The 27,489-nt window shown below is 44.4% G+C and overlaps 1 protein-coding gene across 1 annotated transcript in view; it reads left to right on the forward strand.

Moving 5' to 3' along the window:
* Window positions 1-27,489, forward strand: part of ITPKB (inositol-trisphosphate 3-kinase B) — a 135,357-nt gene that overhangs the window by 26,143 nt on the left and 81,725 nt on the right. The window lies entirely within an intron of this gene.

Below are 27,489 nucleotides of genomic sequence, written 5' to 3' on the forward strand. Positions count from 1 at the left end.
CCCGCAATTTTTACGAAAAAATGCCAAAGAATATGACTTTTAACAAGTTGAATAGATCTTAAAGGGGTACTCCGGTGGAAAACTTTTTATTTTTGTTTTATTTTTGTTTTTAAATCAACTGGTGCCAGAAAGTTAAACAGATTTGTAAATTACTTCTATTAAAATATCTTAATCCTTCCAGTACCTATTAGCTGCTGAATACTACTGAGGAAATTCTTTTCTTTTTGGAACACAGAGCTCTCTGCTGACAGCACGAGCACAGTGCTCTCTGCTGACATCTCTGTCCATTTTAAGAACTGTCCAGAGTAGGAGAAAATTCCCCCTAGCAAACATATGCTGCTCTGGACAGTTCCTAAAATGGACAGAGATGTCAGCAGAGAGCACTGTGCTCATGGTGTCAGCAGAGAGCACTGTGTTCCAAAAAGAAAAGAATTTCCTCTGTAGTATTCAGCAGCTAATAAGTACTGGAAGGATTAAGATTTTTTAATAGAAGTAATTTACAAATCTGCTTAACTTTCTGGCACCAGTTGATTTAAAAAAAAAATTTCCACCGGTGTACCCCTTTAATACGGTTTTGTCAAGTGTGAAGGGGGGGGGGGGATTTATCAACAGATGTGCACCTGCAAAATTGCGCATGTGTGGGGTTTTATTTTGCACATTGACTAATTTCAATGCAATTTTGATGTTGTCTGTGCCGGCTTCGTAATTTTTCTTGTTGCGCACTTCCAGGGGGTGTGGCTTGCAGATGCGCAGGTCGGTGCGCTGAATGTATCACTTGCGAAGAAATTCTTTTTGTTGCTGGCGTAGGAAGGTGCGTGAGCTTTAACTCCGCTTTTGCCACTATCCGGGGCTTACTGTGGTTTGCCCAAAATTTTATGAAGTGACATGCACAACATAATGAACTTTGTGCAGCAACCGCGAAATCCGCCCACTTCCGCAGTAGGTTTGGCATTGCGCCCAAATCTCCAATAACGCTAAATTCCCCCTATAGTGTCCTGAAAATCCAAATACTTTGTGGGGAATGTATAATTCGTGCAGATTTTTACGCAATGCCAAGCCTGCTGCGCGAATGTTTGGTTTTCCCAGTTGCTGTACTACACCTCATAAATTAGCGCAAATGACAGGAAGCCCCTGGATAATGGGTGAAAAGGTCACACACATTCCTACGCCAGCTGGTCACTGGAGTACAAAAATAATTTTGGCGCAAGTGATAAATTCAGCGCACCAACTATGGCATCTGCTAACCACACCCTCTGAAAATGACTAAACCAGTGCAGACATCATGAAAATAGCGCAAAATAAGATGATTAAGTCAATGCGCAAAATAAATAAGGAAAACTGTTTGCGCAATTTGGCAGCTGTACGGCAGTTGATAAATCTCACCCCCCTCCCCAAATATTGATATGTGTATGTCAGCCATAAGATGTAGGATGGGAGTTCATGCCGCGCCGCATCTTAGATTCACTATTTCTGTCACAGTACTTAATCAATTACGCTGCTGTGTACGCAATACGTTATTTACTTTTTCTTTTATTTATTTATTTATGTATATTTGTTGTTGTTTTTTTTTTCAAGTGTATAAAACGTATACGTCTACGTTAAATGGAAACAAAAGCGCAGTGTAATCCTGGCCTTACTTTACCTTGAACATAATGCTTTGCATCATTTTGATAAATTTTACACATTGGGGGGAGATTTACGAAGGAGCAAAAGTATCCTTGTTGCCCATAGCAACCAATCAGAACTCAGCTTTCATTTCTCGAACTGCTCTGGTAAAATGAAAGCTGTTCTGTGATTGGTTGCTATGGGCAACCATGGGTTTCTTTTAGATAGTGTAATGAATGTACGCCAATGCGTGCCATAAAAAATTGTCCTTGTTGCCCTTAGCAACCAATCAGAACTCAGCTTTCATTTCTCGTTCTGGGAAAATGAAAGCTGTTCTGTGATTGGTTGCTATGGGCAACCATAGGCTTCTTCAAGATAGTGTAATGAATGCGTGCCATAAAAAATTTGTCTTTGTTGCCCATAGCAACCAATCAGCTTTCATTTCTCGAACTGCTCTGGCAAAATGAAAGCTGTTCTGTGATTGGTTGCTACGGGCAACCATAGGTTTCTTTTAGATAGTGTAATGAATGTACACCAATGCGTGCCATAAAAAATTGTCCTTCTTGCCCTTAGCAACCAATCAGAACTCAGCTTTCATTTCTAGAACTGCTCTGGTAAAATGAAAGCTGTTCTGTGATTGGTTGCTATGGGTAATCATAGGTTTCTTTAAGATAGTGTTATGAATGTACGCCAATGCGTGCCATAAAGAAATTGTCCTTGTTGCCCTTAGCAACCAATCAGAACTCAGCTTTCATTTCTCAAATTGCTCTGGTAAAATGAAAGCTGTTCTGTGATTGGTTGCTATGGGCAACCATAGGTTACTTTAAGATAGTGTTATGAATGTACGCCAATGCGTGCCATAAAGAAATTGTCCTTGTTGCCCATAGCAACCAATCAACTTTCATTTCTCGAACTGCTCTGGCAACATGAAAGCTGTTCTGCGATTGGTTGCTATGGGCAACCATAGGTTTCTTTAAGATAGTGTTATGAATGCACGCCAATGTACGCCATACATGTCCTATGACCCTATAGAGCAGTGGTCTCCAAAAGCCCCAGCTGTTGCAAAACTACAACTCCCAGCATGGCCGGACAGCCGTTGGCTGTCCGGCCATGCTGGGAGTTGTAGTTTTGCAACAGCTTGAGGCAGCTCCCCTTTAAATTGAATCCAGTCAGCTTCACCTCTCTAGATTGTAGTGAAAATTTGGTATTTCCTTTCATGGAGATATTACTGGAGTTTTTTGGCGCCGTGTAGCGCTCTTGTGTTCGTACTCGTAGGAGAGGTGTGTATGCTGCAATCTTCACACCATCTGCCCAGTCTGTTCCTATTAATGGACATAGAAGTCGGAGCGCCTGGTTTTTCCGTATCGGTCATTCGCACCGCTCTATTTTTGATGAAAAGTACAAGATATGCCCGTGGTATTATAGTACTTTCCGGACCGTGCAAATCTTATCCCGGCAGATTTATTAACTGCGCCGCTAGAACCTGGGAAATGTTTTCCAGTCGATTGTTGGATTAGAAAGTAGAATTCAGAACAATAGTGGAGGAATAAATCACCTCATTGAATCCGCCGTTTCGCTGTAATATTTCCATAATGGGCGGCCATTAATTTTTTTTTTTCAAGGTTCTGTTAGGTGAAATATACAGGTTTTGGTTATATTATTGTATACACTTAGGCGTAGTCTAAGTACACTAAAGGAGTAGTCCCCTAAGGATAGGGGATAAGTTTCAGACTGCGAGGGGTCCGACCGATGGGACCCCCCACGATATCCCATACAGGGCCCCGGCAGTTCGCAGGAAGGGGGCGTGTCAACCACCGCACGAAGCAGCGGCTGACACGCCCCCTCAATACAACTCTATGGGAGAGCCGGAGCGCTGCCTTTGGCAATCTCTGTCTCTGCCATAGCGCTGTATTGAGGGGGAGTGTCGGCGGTCGACAGATGCTATTTGGCCAGAGAGGCGAGGCCCCGTATGGGAGATCGCAGGGCGTCCCCCAGTCAGACCCCCTGTGCTCTGAAATGTATCCCCCATTTTTAGGATAGGGGATACGTTTTCCAATCCTGGAGGCCTACTGCTATATGGGGGCAGTATGGGGGCCTAACTACTATACGGGGATAGTATGGGTGCCTAACTACTATATAAGGCCCTGGTGCTATATGGAGGCAGTTTTGGGGCCTACTACTAATTGTAATATTCATGATTGTGCTTACAAAAATGAAGCCTATAGTCTACATGGTGACAGTATGGGAGCATACTGATAAATTGGGGCCTATTGCTGTATGGGAGTCTATTGCCATATGGGGCAGTATGGGGCCCTAACTACTATATGGAGACAGTATGGAGCACTAACTACTTTATGGGGACAGTATGGGGGCCTACTACTATATAAGGGCCTGATGCTTATGTGGGCAGTATGGTACTATATTTAATATGCATGACTGTGCTGACAAGCATGAAGCATATAGTCTATACGGCAATAGGCCCCCATATTGTAGTCTATATGGTGACAGTATGGGGGCCTACTGCTATATGAGGGCCAGACTACTACAGTACATAGGGACAGTATGGGAGCATTACTACTATATGGGGACAGTATGGGGGCCTATTGCCATGTGGGGGCCTACTGCTATATGAGGGCCAGACTACTACAGTATATAGTGACAGTATGGGAACATTACTACTATATGGGGACAATATGAGGGTCTACCTACTATATGAGGACAGTATGGGGGCCTATTTCAATATAGATGCCTGATGCTATATGGGGGCAGTATGGGGGCTTTCTACTATTTTTAATATGCATGACTGTGCTGACAAAAATAAGCAAGTGGCGATTGAAATTGTAAAGTGCAGTTGCTTGTATACTGTAAGGCTACTTTCACACTACCGTCGTCACACGGTAGTGTGGCGGCCATCGTGACCGCCTGGAAAAATAGCAGGAGAAAAACAGCCGCGTCCAACGGACTCCATTGACTATAATGATGTCCATTGGGACCCGCTGTTGCCTGTTGCGCACCATCAAAATGATGGCCTTCAAACTCCCAAAAAAAGAAAAACAAAGCTTGACAGACATTTTTGACGGGGCGCGACAGTGGGAAAGTAGCCTTAGTTGTGCCAGAGCGATTAAAAGAAAAAATTTAGGAAATGTTAGGAAATATGTTTCCCCCTCCCCACCATTGCGTCTTTCTGTTGAGACCAACAATCAGCCATTACCTGTAGAGAAACCTGGCAGCAACCTGTTAATTCCTCCACAGCGCCTCCGCAGGAGAAATGAAGCACTGTACAAAATTGTACAAAGTATTATATGTGTGGCAGAGGCAGGAGTGTATTGTGCTTGTTTATGATGATAACAAGGGGTTCAATTTGAAATTTAGCGTAGAGGAGGGGAAAATAAATAGAAAAAAAAAACAATAATGCCGTATATTTTGTATTATTATTTTTAGCCGTTTTCCTGCAGTATGATTGGGATTGGTGATATTTACGATATAACCGGCGTTAGTGTTCGGGTGCTGCAGGTCCTATGGAAAGGGTTAAGGTTGTATACTCTGCCATGTTATGTCATTGTATAGCACAGCCGCCCGTGTTTGGTGGGCAGGGTGTGGGCGAGGCACACTTACCATGGAGTGGAAAATTTATGTTGCATGTGGTTACCAGCTTTGCAGAAAAGTAGTGTTACGCAGATGCAGGATAAACTTGATGCACGGTGGGGATTTGCACGCTTCAGCAAGTTATGGGGGGGGGGGGGGGGTCACTTATTTATCCAGTGCATTTGCATCTATGGGGCATTAAAGGGGTATGCCAGGAAAAAAAAAAATTTATATATCAACTGGCTCCAGAAAGTTAAACAGATTTGCAAATTACTTCTATTAAAAAATCTTAATCCTTTCAGTACTTATGAGCTTCTGAAGTTAAAGGGGTACTCCACTGCCCACAGGGTCCGGAACATTTAGTTCCGAATGCTGGGTACGGGCTGCGGGGGTCGGGACGTCACACCACGCCCCCTCAATGCAAGTCTATGGGAGGGGGCGTGACATACGTCACGCCCCCTCCCATAGCCTTGCATTGAGAGGGCGTGACGTTCTGGATGCTGGGGAAGTGGAGTACCCCTTTAAAATAATTCCCACATTAAAGGGGTACTCCCGTGGAAAACTTTTTTTTTTTTTGTTAAATCAACTGGTGCCAGAAAGCTAAACAAATTTTTAAATCACTTCTATTAAAAAATCTTAATCCTTCCAGTGCTTTTTAGGGGCTGTATACTAAAGAGAAATCCAAAAAAGAAATGCATTTCCTCTGATGTCATGACCACAGTGCTCTCTGCTGTCCATTTTAGAAACTGTCCAGTGCAGAAGAAAATCCCCATAGCAAACATATGCTGCTCTGGACAGTTCCTAAAATGGACAGCAGAGGTCAGCAGAGAGCACTGTGGTCATGACATCAGAAGAAATGCATTTCTTTTTTTGGATTTTTCTGTAGTATACAGCCCCTAAAAAGTACTGGAAGGATTAAGATTTTTTTAATAGAAGTGATTTACAAATCTGTTTAACTTTCTGGCACCAGTTGATTTAAAAAAAATAAAAGTTTTCCACGGGAGTACCCCTTTAAGGTTGTTCTTTTCTGTCTAAATCCTCTCTGATGACACCTGTCTCGGGAAACGCCCAGTTTAGAAATCCCCATAGCAAACCTCTTTCTTCTAAACTGGGCGTTTCCCAAGACAGGTGTCATCAGAGAGGATTTAGACAGAAAAGAACAACCTTAACTTCAGAAGCTCATAAGTACTGAAAGGATTAAGATTTTTTTTTATACAAATAATTTACAAATCTGTTTAACTTTCTGGAGTTGATATATATAAAAAAGTTTTTTTCTGGATAACCCCTTTAAGCTTAATTGACCCAAATACATTTGTTAAGTCCCAAAATATCCAGGGTTAGAAACACACAGAGCTGATTACTTCCAAAAACAGCATCACCCCTGTCCTCAGGTCGTGTGTGGAATTGCAGCTCAGTTCCATTAAAGTGAATGGAGCCAAGTTGTAATACCACAAACAACCTGGGGACAGATGTGGCATTGTTTTTGTAAAAAAAAAAAAACTGAAAAAATCTGTTAATTCTTTAGGGGGGGAGGGGAGGGATAATAAGGTAATAAAGAATTTTAAAAACATTTTGTAACGGAAAAATTGATTTTATATAAGGGGGTCCCCATTTAGGAAATAGTCTAAGCATAAATGGCCATTTAGTGCATCTATTACTCTGGAGGATCCAAGAAGTTTAAAGGAGTACTCCGGTGGAAAACTTTTTTTTTCCCCCTAATTAACTGATGCCAGAAAGTTAAACAGATTTGTAAATTACTTCTATTAAAAAATCTTAATCCTTCCAGTACTTTTTAGGGGCTGTATACTACAGAGGAAATGCTTTACTTTTTAGATTTCTCTGATGTCATGACCACAGTGCTCTCTGCAGACCTCTGCTGTCCATTTAAGGAACTGTCCAGAGCAGCATATGTTTGCTATGGGGATTTTCTCCTGCTCTGGACAGTTCCTAAAATGGACAGCAGAGGTCAGCAGAGAGCACTGTGGTCATGACATCAGAGAAATCTAAAAAGTAAAGCATTTCCTCTGTAGTAAACAGCCCCTAAAAAGTACTGGAAGGATTAAGATTTTTTTAATAGAAGTGATTTACAATCTGTTTAACTTTCTGGCACCAGTTGATTTAAAAAAAAAAAGTTTTCCACGGGAGTACCCCTTTAAGCATTACCTATAAAAGCAAACCCCTTTTGATGAGAACTGTGTAATACTCCAATTCCCCTCTTGGGGCACTGCTGGAAAATAGAAGATTTACTGCTGATTCAGTTTGTTCCCACTATATATAAAATGTTCTGCACTCTGTCCTTTGCTTCACCTATAATACCTGAATAAAAATGTATCATTAAAACTCATCCTGAAGCATTACCTAAGCGAACTACTTTCGATGAAAACTGTGTAATACTCAAATTTCCCTATGGGGGCACTGTTGGAAAATGAAAGACTTACTGCTAATTCAGTTTGTTCCCATAATATATATATATATATATATATATATATATATATATAAATTTGCTGCGCTCTGTCTTTTTCCTCGCCTATAATACCTGAATAAATATTTATTCTGAAGTGGGTGTAATACTTCATTTCTCCTGTGGGGGTGCTGCAGGGGAATTGAACAGTTACTGCAAGGTTCTTCTACAAATTTCACAGTGGATTATATCTATCAGCTGTGAGTAGTATTAGGTCTGTATAGGGCTAGAGACAAGAATTTCCATTCACTTACAGAAAGCAGAGATCTTGAAAATTGCAATGAAATGCAAAGACAGTGTTTCCCGACCAGTGTGACTCCAGCTGTTGCAAAACTACAACTCCCAGCATGCCCGGACAGCCGTTGGCTGTCCGGGCATGCTGGGTGTTGTAGTTTTGCAACAGCTTTAGGGCTACAGTTTGAAGACCCCTGTTTTAGCTCATACAGCTATGCTCGGGTATGCTGGGAGTTGTAGTTTTACAATTGCCGGGGCCACTCTAGTTAGAGATGCTGTATATGCTTTAAAGGGGTACTCCACTTTTGTCAATCCCTGCTTGCTAGAAGGGTCTCTTCACATTGAGCTCTCTCTCTCTGCTGGACTCCCAGCGATCAGCTGTAATCTGTGTGGAAACCTGGTTGTAAGTGCTCAATTTCCCTGCAGCGCCACCACAGGTGTAATGAAGTACTACACGGTACCAATTCATGTTAATGGGTTGTGTAATGCAGGAAAGGACGGGTCCTCCAGAGAGAGAGACACTCTTTGTAACCACTCTGGCCAAGAGATGAGGAACCTAAACAGGGAAGCGAACGGCTCCCCAACCCCCCAACATCTATAAACAGACACAGTTATTTTGTGAAACCAAAACCAAAAAAAGGGAAAAAAAAACAAAAAAAAAACACAAAAGCTCAAAAAAAGGTCATACTCGTCACATTGGGTATTTTGGTGCGAAAATGCATCAGCCAGATGTTAGCTAGGAGTAAATAGGGAAATACGAAACGCCAGACCCACGTGTTGTTGTTTTTTTGGCGCTGTGACAGGTTTTTATTTTGCACACTGACTAATTTAGAGTTTAAAGGGGTACTCCGCTGTAAAACATCTGTTTTTAAATCAACCAGTGCCAAAAAGTTCAACAGATTTGTAAATTATTTCTATTAAAAAATCTTAATCCTTCCAGTACTTATTAGCTGCTGTATGCTCCACAGGAAGTTCTATTATTTTTGTATTTCCTTTCTGTCTGACCATAGTGCTCTCTGCTGACACCTCTGTCCATTTTAGGAACTGTCCAGAGCAGGAGCAAATGCCCCATAGCAAACCTATGCTGCTCTGGACAGTTCCTAAAATGGACAGAGGTGTCAGCAGAGAGCACTGTGGTCAGACAGAAAGGAAATTCAAAAAGAAAAGAACTTCCTGTGGAGTGTACAGCAGCTGATTAGTACTGGAAGGATTAAGATTTTTTTAATAGAAGTAATTTACAAATCTGTTTAACTTTCTGTCATCAGTCAATTTAAAAAAAAATTAAAAAATAAATGTTTTCCAGTGGAGTACCCCTTTAATTGTGTGCTACTTTTATAGCGTCAGTTCTCTTGTTGCGCCGTTTGGTGCGCTGAATTTATCACTATTTCTTTTGTTGGCAAATGTTCTCCAGTGACCGGCTGGCATAGGAATACGTGTGAGCTTCTTACCATATTTTGTCATTTGCGCAAACTAATAGAGCGACACACTTGTGCAACAGCTTTGGCATGGCACAAAAAAAAAATTGCGCTAATTATAAATTTTCCCCACATGTATGTTGGCGATTTTTTATGGTGCTTTGTTCCCCCTGAAAATCCTTGAGTTACATAAGGAAAGAATCACATGACTTTTAGGCTAAGTTCACATGGCGAAATTCGGCAATTCTGCACCCGCTAAATTTGCTAAACGGAGTTGCCAAATTCCGCCTGAATCACGTTCTCACAGAATTCTGCTGAAATTTAATGGGATTCCGCAGTCAAATTCCGCAAAATTAAAGACAGGTCTTTAAACTTGGCGGAATGCGGATTCTGCCGCGGAACTTCCGCTGTGTGAATGGGACAGCGGCTTCCCATTAAAGTCAGTGGGCAGTACAATTTGGTATCATTTCTGGTGGATCCGCACGGATATTCCGCAGCAGCTGAGTCCCATTGATTTCTGTTCACATGGCAAAATTTGCAGTCTATGAGACGATGCATTTCCGAGCGGTCCTAGTGCCGGGATTTTTGGTGCGGACATTCCACTGTGTGAAAAAAAAAACAGGATAAAACACCAAATAAACAACACCTTGTTGCACAATAAAAAAAATAAAATAAAAAAAAACATAATAAATTAGGCTGCAATTTTTTTTGTGGCTTTTCCATGCTGGGAATTGTTGTCGCATAGCGACGATGTCCCAGAGGTAACCAACAAGTGAGCCCCACTGTAGGAGAGCGCAGTGGTAACAAGATGGCGTTGGCCGTCAATCTCGCGTGGTAACAAGATGAATGTATTTACATTTCCGCTCGTGGAGATTTTCCGTCTCGGTTATGAGGGATCGGTTTTCAGTGTTTACAATGTCGGGCGCTGTCACGTTTTATTTTTTTAAGCTGTTCCTGCTCCAGAAAATAGGGCCCTTTGTGCTGCGGAGTCCCCTGCCAGGTAGAGCGAGATTCCCAGGCCTCGCAGCTGCCAAACTCCCTTCTTGGCGTGTTGGCGAGCGACGCGGAGGAGCTGGCGATTATGTCACTCATCTTGTTTTAAAAAACATCAACTATTCACGGTATGTCAGGCCGGTGACTGATCTGGGAAACACTCAGCATGCCATCGCCGCGCTCACCCAGCTCTCCCAGACTCCTAAATGAAAAATCTGCCTGGATATGCAGCGGTACAGGACTTGCGGATGTATTGGAGCATAAAAAAAGTCATTGCCATTCAGGACACTAGGAAAGTTGGTTGTCACCCCTGCAGAGGCCATCATGTAACGTTTGTTGTAGTACAGTAGGTGTAGGTCTTTAGGCTGACATAATATTATAAGGATGTGATTACTGATACAAGCGGGCCCCTGATAAGTTTCCATTCCATACTTATAGTGTTATCACAAATTGTACGGGTTTCAGCATGTTTTTGATTGATTTGAATCACCCATGACAGGAAGTTGTGTAGTCCTCTCATTGTCAGAGTGATTTTGTCTCCAGCTCCCTGGCTCCTCCCTCACCCCTAACAGGAAGTTGTTTAGTTCTCTCAATGTCAATGTGGTATTTTCTCAACAGCTTTCCAGTGCCTCTCTCTCGTGACAGGAAGTTGTGTAGTCCTCTCATTGTCTGTGTAGTGTTGTCTCCAGCTCTTTAGCTCCACCCTTTCTCCTGACAGGAATTTGTATAGTCCTCTCATTGTCAGTCTGGGTTTTCCCTTGCAGCTCATGGCTCCTCCCTCACCCCTGACAGGAAGTTGTGTAGTCCTCTCATTGTAAGTGCGGTGTTGTCTCCAGCTCTTTAGCTCCACCCTTTCTCCTGACAGGAATTTGTATAGTCCTCTCATTCTCAGTTTGGGGTTTCCCCTGCAGCTCATGGCTCCTCTCTCACCCCTGGCAGGAAGTTGTGTACTCCTCTCATTGTAAGTGTGGGGTTGCCCCTGCAGCTCATGGCTCCTTCCTCACCCCTGAAAGAAAGTTGTGTAGTCCTCTCATTGTCAGTGTGGGGTTGCCCCTGCAGCTCATGGCTCCTTCCTCACCCCTGACAGAAAGTTGTGTAGTCCTTTCATTGTCAGTGTGGGGTTGCCCCTGCAGCTCATGGCTCCTTCCTCACCCCTGACCGAAAGTTTTGTAGTCCTCTCATTGTCTGTATGGTGTTGTCTCCAGCTCTTTAGCTCCACCCTTTCTCCTGACAAGAATTTGTATAGTCCTCTCATTGTCAGTGTGGGGTTGCCCCTGCAACTCATGGCTCCTTCCTCACCCCTGACAGGAAGTTTTGTAGTCCTCACATTGTCAGTGTAGTGTTGTCTCTGCAGCTCCCTGGCTCCTCCCTCTATCCTGAGACGAACCATCATCCTCTGCTGGATCTTGTCGCTAAGCTCTAGCCCTGCCCCCTGAGTGATGTCATGGGTTGTGGTTACAGCATGCTGCCGTGTGCTGAGAAATGCCACAGGCAGAATAGCAGACAGGGAATGAATACAGCAGCTATTGCCGAGTGATCTTCTCTGTAGAGCAACGTTCTGCAGCAGTTGTAGAGTTCTGTAGGAGGGGAGTGATGAAGAGCTGATGGAAAGCAATGCATTCTGGGAATTGTAGTACTGAGCAGCTTCTCATCCAGAAAGTAGAGACAGGACATGATAGGGGAGAGGATTACAGACGCACAAAACAAATGGATTTTTGGTGGTTTCCGAACTGGGGCAGACAGGTAAGTAATGCTATCTGCTTCTCTATAAGGTCGGAGTGTCACCCGCGAAGGGTGTTCATTGTTACTGTCTCTTTTATGCATTTTGCATGCGATAAACAAAACGGAGACTTTCTTATGAAAAACTGAAAAAAAGAAAAAAAGGCGACCTCATAGAATTTCCTGCACTCTAATGGAAAATAAACCCGAGCTGAAGCCGTCTCGAAGGTTTATAGGCGATGGGGGAAGGGAGAGCGGAACAGCTTCACAAGTAGAATCAGCCGGAGACCGGAGATCATGGCGGATACAGTCGGACATCGCTCCGTTACGTAAAGTTTTCATAGGTTTGGGATCACCATCTGATTCGATTTCTAGGGGAAGAAGTGAACTTAAAGGGGTACTCCGGCCCTGAGACATCTTATCACCTATCCAAAGGATAGGGGGCAAGATGTCTCACCGCGGGGGTCCCGCCGCTGGGGACCCCCAGCAATCTTGTATTCGACACCCACCTGTATGAGCTGCACTCCGCAGTGCCAGCTCACAAACAGCCGGGTGGCGACCACGGGCCGGAGTATCGTGACGTCAGGACTCCACCCCCCGTGTGACGTCACCCCCCGCCCCCACTATGCAAGTCTATGGGAGGGGGCTTCACGCCCCCTCCCATAGACTTGCATAATGGGGGCGGGGGTGATGTCACATGGGGCGGAGTCCTGAAGCCCCCTCCCGTAGACTTGCATAGTGGGGGCGGGGGTGACGTCACACGGGGGCGGAGTCCTGATGCCCCCTCCCATAGACTTGCATAGTGAGGGCGGAGTCCTGACGCCCCCTCCCATAGACTTGCATAATGGGGGCGGGGGGTGACATCACACAGGGGGTGGAGTCCTGACACCCCCTCCCATAGACTTGCATAGTGGGGGCGGAGTCCTGACGCCCCCTCCCATAGACTTGCATAATGGGGGCGGGGGTGACATCACACGGGGGACGGAGTCCTGACGCCCCCTCCCATAGACTTGCATAGTGAGGGCGGAGTCCTGACGCCCCCTCCCATAGACTTGCATAATGGGGGCGGGGGGTGACATCACACAGGGGGCGGAGTCCTGACACCCCCTCCCATAGACTTGCATAGTGGGGGCGGAGTCCTGACGCCCCCTCCCATAGACGTGCATAATGGGGGCGGGGGTGACATCACACGGGGGACGGAGTCCTGACGCCCCCTCCCATAGACTTGCATAGTGGGGGCGGAGTCGTGACGTCACGATACTCGTGCCCCGTGGTCGCCACCCGGTTGTTTGTGAGCTGGCACCGCGGTGTGCAGCTCAAACAGGTGGGTGGCGAATTCAAGATTGCGACGGGACCCCCGCGGTGAGACATCTTATCTCCTATCCTTTGGATAGGGGATTAGATGTCTCAGGGCCGGAGTACCCCTTTAAGGACTGAACTAAAACCAACTATATATCATGTCGCCATGTAAAGCGTCAGCATAAGGGTTTGTTCACACTGAGTAATTAGCGCAGAATTCTGTGAACTGCTAACATTAGTGTGAATGGGTCTTCCGTGGACCCGTTTGCTCTGAGCTGTGATTGGTCGCTGGGGGGAAATCTCTCCACTTTTTCTCTCACAGGGTTTGATAAATCTGGGCCAATATGGTGAGTGAATAACTTACATCTTCCGAAATTAGTGCAAAGGTTTAGGGCTAAAAGTACCGTGGGTTCTTTATACATACATTTTCTATATGTTTCTAAGTCATTCATGTGTGTCATCCTCTGCCAGATAGATAGATATAAGATAGATATATATGAGATAGATATGAGATAGATATGAGATAGATAGATAGATATAAGATAGATAGATATGAGATAGATAGATAGATATGAGATAGATAGATAGATATAAGATAGATAGATATGAGATAGATAGATATGAGATAGATATGAGATAGATAGATTGAAAGATAGAGAGATGAGATAGATAGATATGAGATAGATATGAGAATATGAGATAGATAGATATGAGATAGATAGATAGATAGATAGATATGAGATAGATAGACAGATATTAGATAGATATGAGATAGATAGATAGATATGAGATAGATAGATAGATAGATAGATAGATAGATAGATAGATAGATAGATAGATTGAAAGATAGATAGGAGATAGATAGATATGAGATAGATATGAGAATATGAGATAGATAAATATGAGATAGATAGATATGAGATAGATAGATAGATAGATATGAGATAGATAGATAGATAGATAGATAGATAGATAGATAGATATGAGATAGATAGATATGAGATAAATAGATAGATATGAGATAGATAGATAGATAGATAGATAGATATGAGATAGATAGATAGATATGAGATAGATATGAGAATATGAGATAGATAGATATAAGATAGATAGATAGATATGAGATAGATAGATAGATATGAGATAGATAGATAGATATGAGATAGATAGATATGAGATAGATAGATAGATAGATATGAGATAGATAGATATGAGATAGATAGATAGATATGAGATAGATAGATATGAGATAGATAGATATATATGAGATAGATATGAGATAGATAGACATGAGATAGATATGAGATAGATATGAGATAGATAGATATGAGATAGATATGAGATAGATAGATAGATATTCAATAGACTTATAGATGTTGTATTCTCTTGGTTGAGCACAGTACAGGAGCCGGCATTACACTGTTCCGTCCCTGCACAGGGCATCCCTTGTAACATGATGCTGCCTGGGTTGTTGACACAGTGAAACACGTCGGGCTGTGTGCACAGTGACAGGCCTCTCCATGGAAAGCTGTGACCTTTCACGAGGACTTCAGAGCTGAGAAACTCGAGTCAAATTCTGACACTTACAGTTTGCTCAGGAGTCAGAACTTTTATGAGATTTTCCAATAACAATTTTTTTTCTTTACGTCTGTTGATTCAGCGCTATACAAATTTGGCGTAAAGACCGCGTCATGGCGACAGCACGGAATATCCTTCTGGAAGATGCTGAAGGGGTCACGGTTCAGTAAGTGATTGGCAGTGGGCAAGGAAATCGCTTATACTGCAATTCCCCATTGTAATTACTCCACATTACAATACTGGCAATACCGACCTACCTACAATGGCAGCACTGACCTACCTACAATGGCAGCACTGACCTACCTACAATGGCAGCACTGACCTACATACAATGGCAGCACTGACCTACATACAATGGCAGCACTGACCTACCTACAATGGCAGCACTGACCTACCTACAATGGCAGCACTGACCTACCTACAATGGCAGCACTGACCTACATACAATGGCAGCACTGACCTACATACATACCTAGGTCAGTATTGACATTAAAGTATCTAGTAAAGTTGGGAGATGACCTACAATGGAGGCATATTTGTTGTTGTTTAAAGGGAAACGCCGCCCCTAGACATCTTATCCCCATCTAACGGATAGGGTATAAGATGTCTAGCGTTCTGAACATAATGTTTAGAATGCTGGCTTTGGGCGGACATCACGCTACGCCCCCTCCATTCATGTCTATGGGGATAAGATGTCTAGGGGAAGGGTACCCCTTCAAGTCAGAGCAGAGGTTTCTAACCTAATACTACAGGTAACCAACAGTCTAGGATTAATTACTACTTAAAGGGGTACTCCTCCCCTATAAATGTTATCACCTGTCCAAAACGAAGGCGATAAGAAAATTGATCCGGGGGGGGGTTAGGGGTCCGGCCGCCCCAGCCGGCACCCCGGCATTCTGAATATAATGTTCAGAACACTGGCTTTGGACGGCCGTGGTCATGACATCACAACGCCACGCCCCCTCCCATAGACATGAATGGAGGGGGCGTGGCATGACATGATGACCACGCCTGCCCAAAGCCAGCATCCCAGCAGCCGGACCCCCTCGATCAGACATCTTATCCCCTATGCTTTGAATAGAGGATAAGAGGTCTAGGGGCCCCTTTAAGGACTGAGTTGGGGAACACTGCTTTAAGAAGTTTATATTATAAAGAAAAATGGTGAGACAACAAATATGGCCACCATTACACATCCAACAAGGGTTATCATCCACTACCCCCACTCCTTACTTCCTTAGTAGCACCGACATATTCTGCAGTGCTGTACAGAGAGTGTCCTCATTCAGTCCTACTAGTGTGAAGGTATTACCAGTGAATGACCGTGTGTCCTTATTGGGCCTGGCACCATCCAATCAGTGCAGACGATGTTGGACCGTGTAAGGTCACAACCAATAGGCAAGGTGATGGGACCACCCAGTTATCAATGAATTCAAACATTTCCAGGAGGAATAACAGAGGACTGCCACCAAAAGAACGCTCCAGCATTGTTTGGACATATGTTCTTACTCGACTCTTTCCTTGAAGACACAATTCCGGTAAAAATAGCAACGCTTCCGTTAAATATTTTCGTATTGTATCAGGGAGACGGATCACCTGGGACGGATTTGCGTCACCCCCTCTGAATCCCTCATGTTTCCTTCCCATTGTCACCGCGCTTTACATCATCCTATACGTCCCTTGTTAGAAATGTCCTCAAGACAAAAGAGCGATTGTCGTGCGGAGCGAGCGGCCGAGATGACTTCTTTCCTGTTGAATTTTTTTCCTGACAGCCGGACATTTCGCAGCCTCGGCTTTGGACGATAGAAAGGCGCAGGAAGATGCTGCCAGTGGTAATTATTATCATCACTGGCGGGGGTGCCGCCGCACATGGAGAGTGTCACAAGTCAGGTCGTATTGTGTACGCAGCCCCGACACGAGGACGGGAGGAAGGGGGTGTGCGTCCAATTCACCATAATAATAGAGAATCGGAAATATAAAGGTACAAGAACAACAAACGGTATAAAGCAGGAAGGCAGCATACTGTATGAGCAGGTGAAAAAATGTAAAAAAGTACATAAGGAAGAGAAATCACAGTGAAGCATTAAAACCTGTACAAAGGAAAAAGGAATCAACTGCTCATGACAACCAATCAGAACGTTTCTTTTATAAAAAAAAAAAAAGTCTTGAGTTTGAATGATTTAAAGGGGTACTCCACTGCCCCAGCATTCCGAACATTTAGTTCTGAAAGCTGGGTGCGGGCTGCGGGGTCGGGAAATCACGGACATGCCCCCTTGTGACGTCACACCACACCCCCTCAATGCAAGTCTATGGGAGGGGGCATACGCCCCCTCCCATAGACTTGCATTGAGGGGGCTGTGGCTGTTACATCATGACCCCGCAGCCCACACCCAGCATTCCGAACTAAATGTTCCGAATGATGGGGCAGTGGAGTACACATTAAAGGCTCGGATTATGGGGTCTGAATAATGTAGGGGTGTAATCTGGGGTCTGTTTTCTATTTATTTAGGGGTCTGGTCTAACGTCTGATTCATTTAGGGGTCTGTAGTCTGATTTATTTGGGTCATTTCTGGAGTCTGATCATTTATGGCTCTTGTCTGGTGTCTGAATTGATTTTTGGCCTGGTCTGGGGCTTGTTTTATTTTGGTCTGGTCTGGAATCTGATTAATTTGAGGCAAGGGTCTGATTAAATTAGATGTCTGTTCTGGTGTATGATTAAGGGGTCCCATCTAGGTATTTAGGGGTCTGGTCTGTGGTTTAAATTATTTTTATTTTAAGGGATCTTGTCTAGGGTCTGATGTATTTAAGGGATCTGGTCTGTGGTCTGGCTACTTAAGGGGTCTGGTCTGTGGTCTGGTTAATTAAGGGGCCAGGTCTGTGGTCTGGTTAATTAAGGGGCCAGGTCTGTGGTCTGGTTAGTTAAGGGGTCTGGTCTGAGTAATTAAGGGGACTGGTCGGTGGTCTGGTTTGTTAAGGGGTCTGGTTTGTGTCTGGTTAGTCAAGAGGTCTGGTTTGTGGTCTGGTTAGTTAAGGGGTCTGGTCTGTGGTCTGGTTAGTTAAGGGGTCTGGTCTGTAGTCTGGTTATTTAAGGGGTCTGGTCTGTGTCTGGTTAGTCAAGAGGTCTGGTCTGGTCTGTGGTCTGGTTAACTAAGGGGCCTGGTCTATGGTCTGGTTAGTTAAGGGGTCTGGTCTGTGGTCTGGGTAATTAAGGGGTCTTGTCTGTGGTCTGGATAATTAAGGGGACTGGTCGGTGGTCTGGTTTGTTAAGGGGTCTGGTCTGTGTCTGGTTAGTCAAGAGGTCTGGTCTGTGGTCTGGTTAGTTAAGGAAGGGGCCTGGTCTGTGGTCTGTTTAGTTAAGGGGTCTGGTCTGTGGTCTGGTTAGTTAAGGGGTCAGGTCTGTGGTCTGGTTAGTTAAGGGGTCTGGTCTGTGGTCTGGTTAGTTAAGGGGTCTGGTCTGTGGTCTGGTTAGTTAAGGGTCTGGTCTGTGGTCTTGTTAGTTAAGGGGTCTGGTCTGTGGTCTGGTTAGTTAAGGGGTCTGGTATCTGTCTGGTTAGTTAAGGGGTTTGTTCTGGGACTAGTTAGTTAAGGGGTCTGGTCTGTAGTCTGAATTAATTTATGGTGTCTGTTCTGGGCTCTGATTTGTGATCTAATTCATTTTTGTGGACTGGTCTGTGGTCTGATTATTTTGAGGGGTTTGGTTTAATTTTGAGGTCTAATCTGGGGTCTGGCCTGGGTTGTGATCTAATTCCTGGGTCTTGAGTCTAATTAATTTTGGGGGCTTCTTGTTTAGCATTGGGTTTTTTTCAGTTTATGGTGGTAAAACAGATGTAAATAAAAAAACAGCCATTATTTTGCCATTGACAGATATTTCGATTACAGTGACATCTAAATGACATCTAAGAATCTCTGCATTCACTGAAAAAGGTTCTTAACTAGGAGGCATAAAAGTCAATGAGGTTTTAGTTCCACTGAGGGGTCATGTGACATAGAGCAGAGCTGCGGAGCTGTGTGTGAGGAGCAATCACCCACCAATGTTATACAATAGGTTGAGGGTCCCAACATTCGGATCCCCCACGATCAGACACTTATTCCCTATCCTGCAGATAGGGGATAAGTTGTATTTGGCTGCAGTTCTCCTTTAACTGTATAATACCATCAAATGTTCTAATAGACAAAGAGAAGAATAAAGAAATCCAATTACAAGAATATATCTACTTATAATACTGCCACCTATGTACAAGAATATAACTACTATAATACTGCTCCTATATACAAGAATATAATTACTATAATACTGCTCCTATATACAAGAATATAACTACTATAATACTGCTCCTATATACAAGAATATAACTACTATAATACTGCTCCTATATATAAGAATATAACTACTATAATACTGCTCCTATATACAAGAATATAACTACTATAATACTGCTCCTATACACAAGAATATAACTACTATAATACTGCTCCTATATACAAGAATATAACTACTATAATACTGCTCCTATATACAAGAATATAACTACTATAATACTGCTCCTATATACAAGAATATAACTACTATAATACTGCTCCTATATACAAGAATAAAACTACTATAATACTGCCTCCTATATACAAGAATATATCGACTATAATACTACCTCCTATATACAAGAATATAACTACTATAATACTGCTCCTATATACAAGAATATATCTACTATAAAACTGCCTCCTATATACAAGAATATAACTACTATAATACTGCTCCTATATACAAGAATATAACTACTATAATACTGCTCCTATATACAAGAATATAACTACTATAATACTGCCTCCTATATACAAGAATATAACTACTATAATACTGCTCCTATGTACAAGGATATAACTACTATAATACTGCTCCTATATACAAGAATATAACTACTATAATACTGCTCCTATATACAAGAATATAACTACTATAATACTGCTCCTATATACAAGTATATAACCACTATAATACTACTCCTATATACAAATATATAACTACTATAATACTGCCTCCTATATACAAGAATATAACTACTATTATACTGCCTCCTATATACAAGAATATAACTACTATAATACTGCCTCCTATATACAAGAATATAACTACTATAATACTGCTCCTATATACAAGAATATAACTACTATAATACTGTTCCTATATACAAGAATATAACTACTATAATACTGCTCCTATATACAAGAATATAACTACTATAATACTGCTCCTATATATAAGAATATAACTACTATAATACTGCTCCTATATACAAGAATATAACTACTATAATACTGCTCCTATATACAAGAATATAACTACTATAATACTGCTCCTATATACAAGAATATAACTACTATAATACTGCTCCTATATACAAGAATATAACTACTATAATACTGCTCCTATATACAAGAATAAAACTGCTATAATACTGCTCCTATATACAAGAATATAACTACTATAATACTGCTCCTATATACAAGAATATAACTACTATAATACTGCTCCTATATACAAGAATATAACTACTATAATACTGCTCCTATATACAAGAATATAACTACTATAATACTGCTCCTATATACAAGGATATAACTACTATAATACTGCCTCCTATATACAAGAATATAACTACTATAATACTGCTCCTATATACAAGAATATAACTACTATAATACTGCCTCCTATATACAAGAATATATCGACTATAATACTACCTCCTATATACAAGAATATAACTACTATAATACTGCTCCTATATACAAGAATATATCTACTATAAAACTGCCTCCTATATACAAGAATATAACTACTATAATACTGCTCCTATATACAAGAATATAACTACTATAATACTGCTCCTGTCACGATCCCGGCTGGTAGGAGGTGGATCCTCTGTGCCAGAGAGGGATTGGCGAGGACCGTGCTAGTGGACCGGTTCTAAGTCACTACTGGTTTTCACCAGAGCCCGCCGCAAAGCGGGATGGTCTTGCTGCGGCGGTAGTGACCAGGTCGTATCCACTAGCAACGGCTCAACCTCTCTGACTGCTGAAGATAGGCGCGGTACAAGGGAGTAGACAGAAGCAAGGTCGGACGTAGCAGAAGGTCGGGGCAGGCAGCAAGGATCGTAGTCAGGGGCAACGGCAGGAGGTCAGGAACACGGGCTAGGAACAAACAAGGGAACGCTTTCACTAGGCACAAGGGCAACAAGATCCGGCAAGGGAGTGCAGGGGAAGTGAGGTATAAGTAGGAAGTGCACAAGTGGAAACTAATCAAGGTAATTGGGAAGATTGGACCAGGCACCATCATTGGTGCACTGGCCCTTTAAATCGCAGAGACCCGGCGCGCGCGCGCCCTAGGGAGCGGGGCCGCGCGCGCCGGGACAGGACCGACGGAGAGCGAGTCAGGTACGGGGGCCGGGGTGCGCATCGCGAGCGGGCGCCACCCGCATAGCGAATCGCATCCCGGCTGGAGGCGGTACCGCAGCGCACCCGGTCAGTGGATCTGACCGGGGCGCTGCAGCAACGAGGATGAGGCGAGCGCTCCGGGGAGGAACGGGGACCCGGAGCGCTCGGCGTAACAGTACCCCCCCCCTTGGGTCTCCCCCTCTTCTTGGGGCCAAAGAACCTGAGGACCAAAAACTAAATTTTTCCGTGATGAGGTCCGAGGCACATTAGGAGGGGTTCCGTGCGGTAACGCACGGCACAGTCCAATCTTTCATTGTTAACACAATTGATGTAGAGGGGTCTGGCGAGACTGATCACAGGGACGTTGAACCTGTTGATAAGAGAGGCCAAAAAAAAATTTCCTGCAGATCCGGAATCCAAGGAGACCAAAGTAGAGAAGGAGAAGGTAGAGGCAGATATCCGCACAGGCACAGTAAGACGTGGAGAAGCAGAGTTGACATCAAGAACTGTGTCACCTTTGTGCGGAGTCAGCGTACGTCTTTCCAGGCGGGGAGGACGGATAGGACAATCCTTCAGGAAGTGTTCGGTACCGGCACAGTACAGGCAAAGATTCTCCATGCGGCGTCGTGTCCTCTCTTGAGGTGTCAAGCGAGACCGGTCAACTTGCATAGCCTCCACGGCGGGAGGCACAGGAACGGTTTGCAGAGGACCAGAGGAGAGAGGAGCCGGGGAGAAAAAACGCCTCATGCGAACAAAGTCCATATCCAGGCGGAGCTCCAGACGCCATCCGGAAAAACGCATGTCAATGCGAGTGGCAAGATGAATGAGTTCATGTAGGTTAGCAGGAGTTTCTCGTGCGGCCAGAACATCTTTAATGTTGCTGGATAGGCCTTTTTTAAAGGTCGCGCAGAGAGCCTCACTATTCCAGGACAACTCGGAAGCAAGAGCACGGAACTGAATGGCGTACTCGCCAACGGAAGAAACACCCTGGGCCAGGTTCAGCAGGGCAGTCTCGGCAGAAGAAGCTCGGGCAGGCTCCTCGAAGACACCACGGACCTCAGCGAAGAAGGACTGGACTGTGGCTGTGGCAGGATCATTGCGGTCCCAGAGTGGTGTGGCCCCAGACAAGGCCTTTCCAGAAAGGAGACCACGGCAGAGTCTAGAGTCCTCATCAAATTTGTCCGGCAGGGACAAGCAGGGGTTAGGAGCGGCCGGTTGCTGCGGAGGAGTTGCAGGAGCCGGCGGAGGAGATGGTTGTTGCAGCTGCTGTGTCTGTGACTGAAGTTGCTGTATCTGCGGCAGCAGCTGCTGTATCTGTGACTGAAGTTGCAGTGTCACGGTGGTCAAGTATGCCAGCTGGTGATTTCGTTGGGCAATCTGTCGGGCTTGCTGGGCGACCAGTCGGGCTTGCTGGGCGACCAGTGTGGGGAGGTCGGCGACAACTGGCAGAGGAACTTCAGCGGAATCCATGGCCGGATCTACTGTCACGATCCCGGCTGGTAGGAGGTGGATCCTCTGTGCCAGAGAGGGATTGGCGAGGACCGTGCTAGTGGACCGGTTCTAAGTCACTACTGGTTTTCACCAGAGCCCGCCGCAAAGCGGGATGGTCTTGCTGCGGCGGTAGTGACCAGGTCGTATCCACTAGCAACGGCTCAACCTCTCTGACTGCTGAAGATAGGCGCGGTACAAGGGAGTAGACAGAAGCAAGGTCGGACGTAGCAGAAGGTCGGGGCAGGCAGCAAGGATCGTAGTCAGGGGCAACGGCAGGAGGTCAGGAACACGGGCTAGGAACAAACAAGGGAGCGCTTTCACTAGGCACAAGGGCAACAAGATCCGGCAAGGGAGTGCAGGGGAAGTGAGGTATAAGTAGGAAGTGCACAAGTGGAAACTAATCAAGGTAATTGGGAAGATTGGACCAGGCACCATCATTGGTGCACTGGCCCTTTAAATCGCAGAGACCCGGCGCGCGCGCGCCCTAGGAAGCGGGGCCGCGCGCGCCGGGACAGGACCGACGGAGAGCGAGTCAGGTACGGGGGCCGGGGTGCGCATCGCGAGCGGGCGCCACCCGCATAGCGAATCGCATCCCGGCTGGAGGCGGTACCGCAGCGCACCCGGTCAGTGGATCTGACCGGGGCGCTGCAGCAACGAGGATGAGGCGAGCGCTCCGGGGAGGAACGGGGACCCGGAGCGCTCGGCGTAACAGCTCCTATATACAAGAATATAACTACTATAATACTGCCTCCTATATACAAGAATAGAACTACTATAATACTGTCCCTATATACAAGAATATATCTACTATAATACTGCCCCTATATACAAGAATATAACTACTATAATACTGCTGCTATATACAAGAATATATCTACTATAATACTGCTCCTATATACAAGAATATATCTACTATAATACTGTCTCCTATATACAAGAATATAACTAGTATAATACTGCTCCTATATACAAGAATATAACTACTATAATACTGCTCCTATATACAAGAATATAACTACTATAATACTGCTCCTATATACAAGAATATAACTACTATAATACTGCTCCTATATACAAGAATATAACTACTATAATACTGCTCCTATATATACAAGAATATAACTACTATAATACTGTCTCCTATATACAAGAATATAACTAGTATAATGCTTCCGCTATGTGCAAAAATACATCTGTTATTACAGCTCAATACACCTCCATTATTAGGGGGATAAATGGTAATTTTAGGTAAAGTCCCTAGAACTGCCTGTAGTTGAGACTATTATAGCTATTGACCGGCTGTATATACTGTACAGGGCGCTCACAATACACAGTGTCGCAGTGCTGGCTCATCGGCGGGTTGTGTGTGCACCGCTACAATGGAAAATTAAGGGTTCCATTTTCCTGTTTCAAACGAGTGTTTCCCCTCGGGGTCAAAAACCACTTCCCCTGAGTATTGTGCGGCAGAGTAAACAGAAATATACATGAGTATTTCCCTTCTGAGTTGTGTGTTCACAGTATAAAGGGACAGATCACTGTGGGGGCCCCTGTTGGGTCACCAATCACTCGCTAGTTCTCAGGGCCAAAAGGCCTGGCAAAGGCCAGTCACCCCTTACTGAAGCTTATGGGGCCCCATCTGTGCCCTGGGCTCCCGATCATCATGTCTCAGGGCTCATATCCAGTATTCCGCTCTCCTGCTAAAGGCAACTGGGTTGCAGGGAAGTAAATAACTTAAAGACCCCCACCCAAAGCAATGATGACCCCCACCCCAAGCAATGATGACCCCCCACCCAAAGCATTGATGACCCCCACCCAAAGCAATGATGACCTCCACCCAAAGCAATGATGACCTCCACCCAAAGCATTGATGACCTCCACCCAAAGCATTGATGACCCCCACCCAAAGCAATGATGACCCCCACCCAAAGCATTGATGACCCCCACCCAAAGCAATGATGACCCCCACCCAAAGCATTGATGACCCCCACCCAAAGCATTGATGACCCCCACCCAAAGCAATGATGACCCCCACCCAAAGCAATGATGACCCCCACCCAAAGCATTTATGACCCCCACCCAAAGAAATGATGACCCCCACACAAAGCAATGATGACCCCCACCCCAAGCAATGATGACCCCCACCCCAAGCAATGATGACCCCCACCCAAAGCAATGATGACCCCCACCCAAGGCAATGATGACCCCCACCCAAAGCATTGATGACCTCCACCCAAAGCAATGATGACCCCCACCCAAAGCATTGATGACCTCCACCCAAAGCATTTATGACCCCCACCCAAAGCATTGATGACCCCCACCCAAAGCAATGATGACCCCCACCCAAAGCAATGATGAACCCCACCCAAAGCAATGATGACCCCCACCCAAAGCAATGATGAGCCCCACCCAAAGCATTGATGACCCCCACCCAAAGCATTGATGACCCCCACCCAAAGCAATGATGACCCCCACCCAAAGCAATGATGACCCCCACCCAAAGCATTGATGACCTCCATCCAAAGCATTGATGACCCCCACCCAAAGCAATGATGACCCCCACCCAAAGCAATGATGACCCCCACCCAAAGCAATGATGACCCCCACCCAAGGCAAATACTCCACCACCCCAGACAATGAAGAGGGACCTCCTATAATAGTACTGCACCTTGAAGAGTAAAACATAAAAGGTCCCAGTATTTTATATGTACTACGTGTTTTGAGAGGTTGAACCCTCTCTTCATCAGGGAACTTTAAAGGGGTTGTATAATATACGATTTGAAAATGGGTTGTAGGAGATTAGAAACAGTAACGGATTGTACCATCTTTCCAACCTTAGTAGAGCAAACCAGTTATCCGTAACCTTGCGTCGGAGAAATTATTTGCCCTGCGCCTGGCACAGGAGAAGCTGGTCTACCTCGGGTGGTGTATAGGTCAACCACGCCCTGGCGTCACGAAACGGTTAATTTAAAATTACTCTCATCCGACACCACATAAATAAAAGTGCAATACCATTTGAGTTAAAACATAAATAAATACAAGCTGCGATACCTTTTACGAGTAGATACCAAAATAAATACAAGCTGCAATACCTGACACAGCCTGTGTGCAAGAGTGGCGCTGTTTGTGGATGAAAGCAGTCGTGTTCTATACCAAATCTAAACTCTTATTGATGATTACTCCTCTTTAAGAGGGAAACCTGGAAAGATAACCCATAGGGATTGTGGGTAGAGATTTGCAAATAACTTTGAAAAATTATGAAAATTTAAAACTACGGCCGATCCTTCTCAGTACTGATTATATTTTGTTATTTTGTTGACTATTCTTTTATTTTATGTTGTATTTTCTATACTTTTATACATAGGGAGAGTAGCTATAAATTAGGGCCTCATATAAGGAGACCAAATTTATAGCACAGTGTGCCTCCAGCTGTTGCAAAACTACAACTCCCAGCATGCCCAGACAGCCTACGGCTGTCTGGGCATGCTTGGAGTTGTAGTTTTGCAACATCTGAAGGCACCTTGGTTGGGAAACACTGTGTTAGGTCGTGTGACTGAAATAGGGGAGAATAACATACAAAAGGGCCTCATAGCAATCATTACAATGGTTTTTCCTACTGAAAGCTGTTCGGCCATGCTGGAAGTTGTAGTTTTGCACAAGCTGGAGGCACCTTGGTTGAAAAACACTGTGTCAGGTTGTGTGGCTGTAATAGGGGAGAATAACATACATAAGGCCCTTATAACAATCATTACAATGGTTCTTCCTACCGAAGGCTGTCCGGACATGCTGGAAGTTGTAGTTTTGCAGCAGCTGGAGGTACCTTGGTTGGGAAACACTGTGTTAGGGCATGTGGCTGTAAAAGGGGAGAATAACATACAAAAGAGCCTCATAGCAATCATTACAATGGTTCTTCCTACTGAAAGCTGTTCGGCCATGCTGGAAGTTGTAGTTTTGCAACAGCTGGAGGCAGCTTGGTTGAGAAACACTGTATCAGGTCGTGTGGCTGTAATAGGGGAGAATAACATACATAAGGCCCTTATAACAATCATTACAATGGTTCTTCCTACCGAAGGCTGTCCGGACATGCTGGAAGTTGTAGTTTTGCAACAGCTGGAGGCACCTTGGCTGGGAAACACTGTGTTAGGACATGTGGCTGTAAAAGGGGAGAATAACATACAAAAGGGCCTCATAGCAATCATTACAATGGTTCTTCCTACCGAAAGCTGTTCGGCCATGCTGGAAGTTGTAGTTTTGCAACAGCTGGAGACACCTTGGTTGAGAAACACTGTATCAGATCGTGTGGCTGTAATAGGGGAGAATAACATACATAAGGCCCTTATAACAATCATTACAATGGTTATTCCTACCGAAGGCTGTCCGGACATGCTGGAAGTTGTAGTTTTGCAGCAGATGGAGGCACCTTGGTTGGGAAACACTGTGTTAGGGCATGTGGCTGTAAAAGGGGAGAATAACATACAAAAGAGCCTCATAGCAATCATTACAATGGTTCTTCCTACTGAAAGCTGTTCGGCCATGCTGGAAGTTGTAGTTTTGCACCAGCTGGAGGCACCTTGGTTGAAAAACACTGTGTCAGGTTGTGTGGCTGTAATAGGGGAGAATAACATACATAAGGCCTTTATAGCAATCACTACAAGGGTTCTTCCTACCGAAGGCTGTCCGGAC

This window comes from Hyla sarda, chromosome 3 (assembly GCF_029499605.1).
Source record: "Hyla sarda isolate aHylSar1 chromosome 3, aHylSar1.hap1, whole genome shotgun sequence".
In the NCBI taxonomy this organism is placed as follows: Eukaryota; Metazoa; Chordata; class Amphibia; order Anura; family Hylidae; genus Hyla; species Hyla sarda.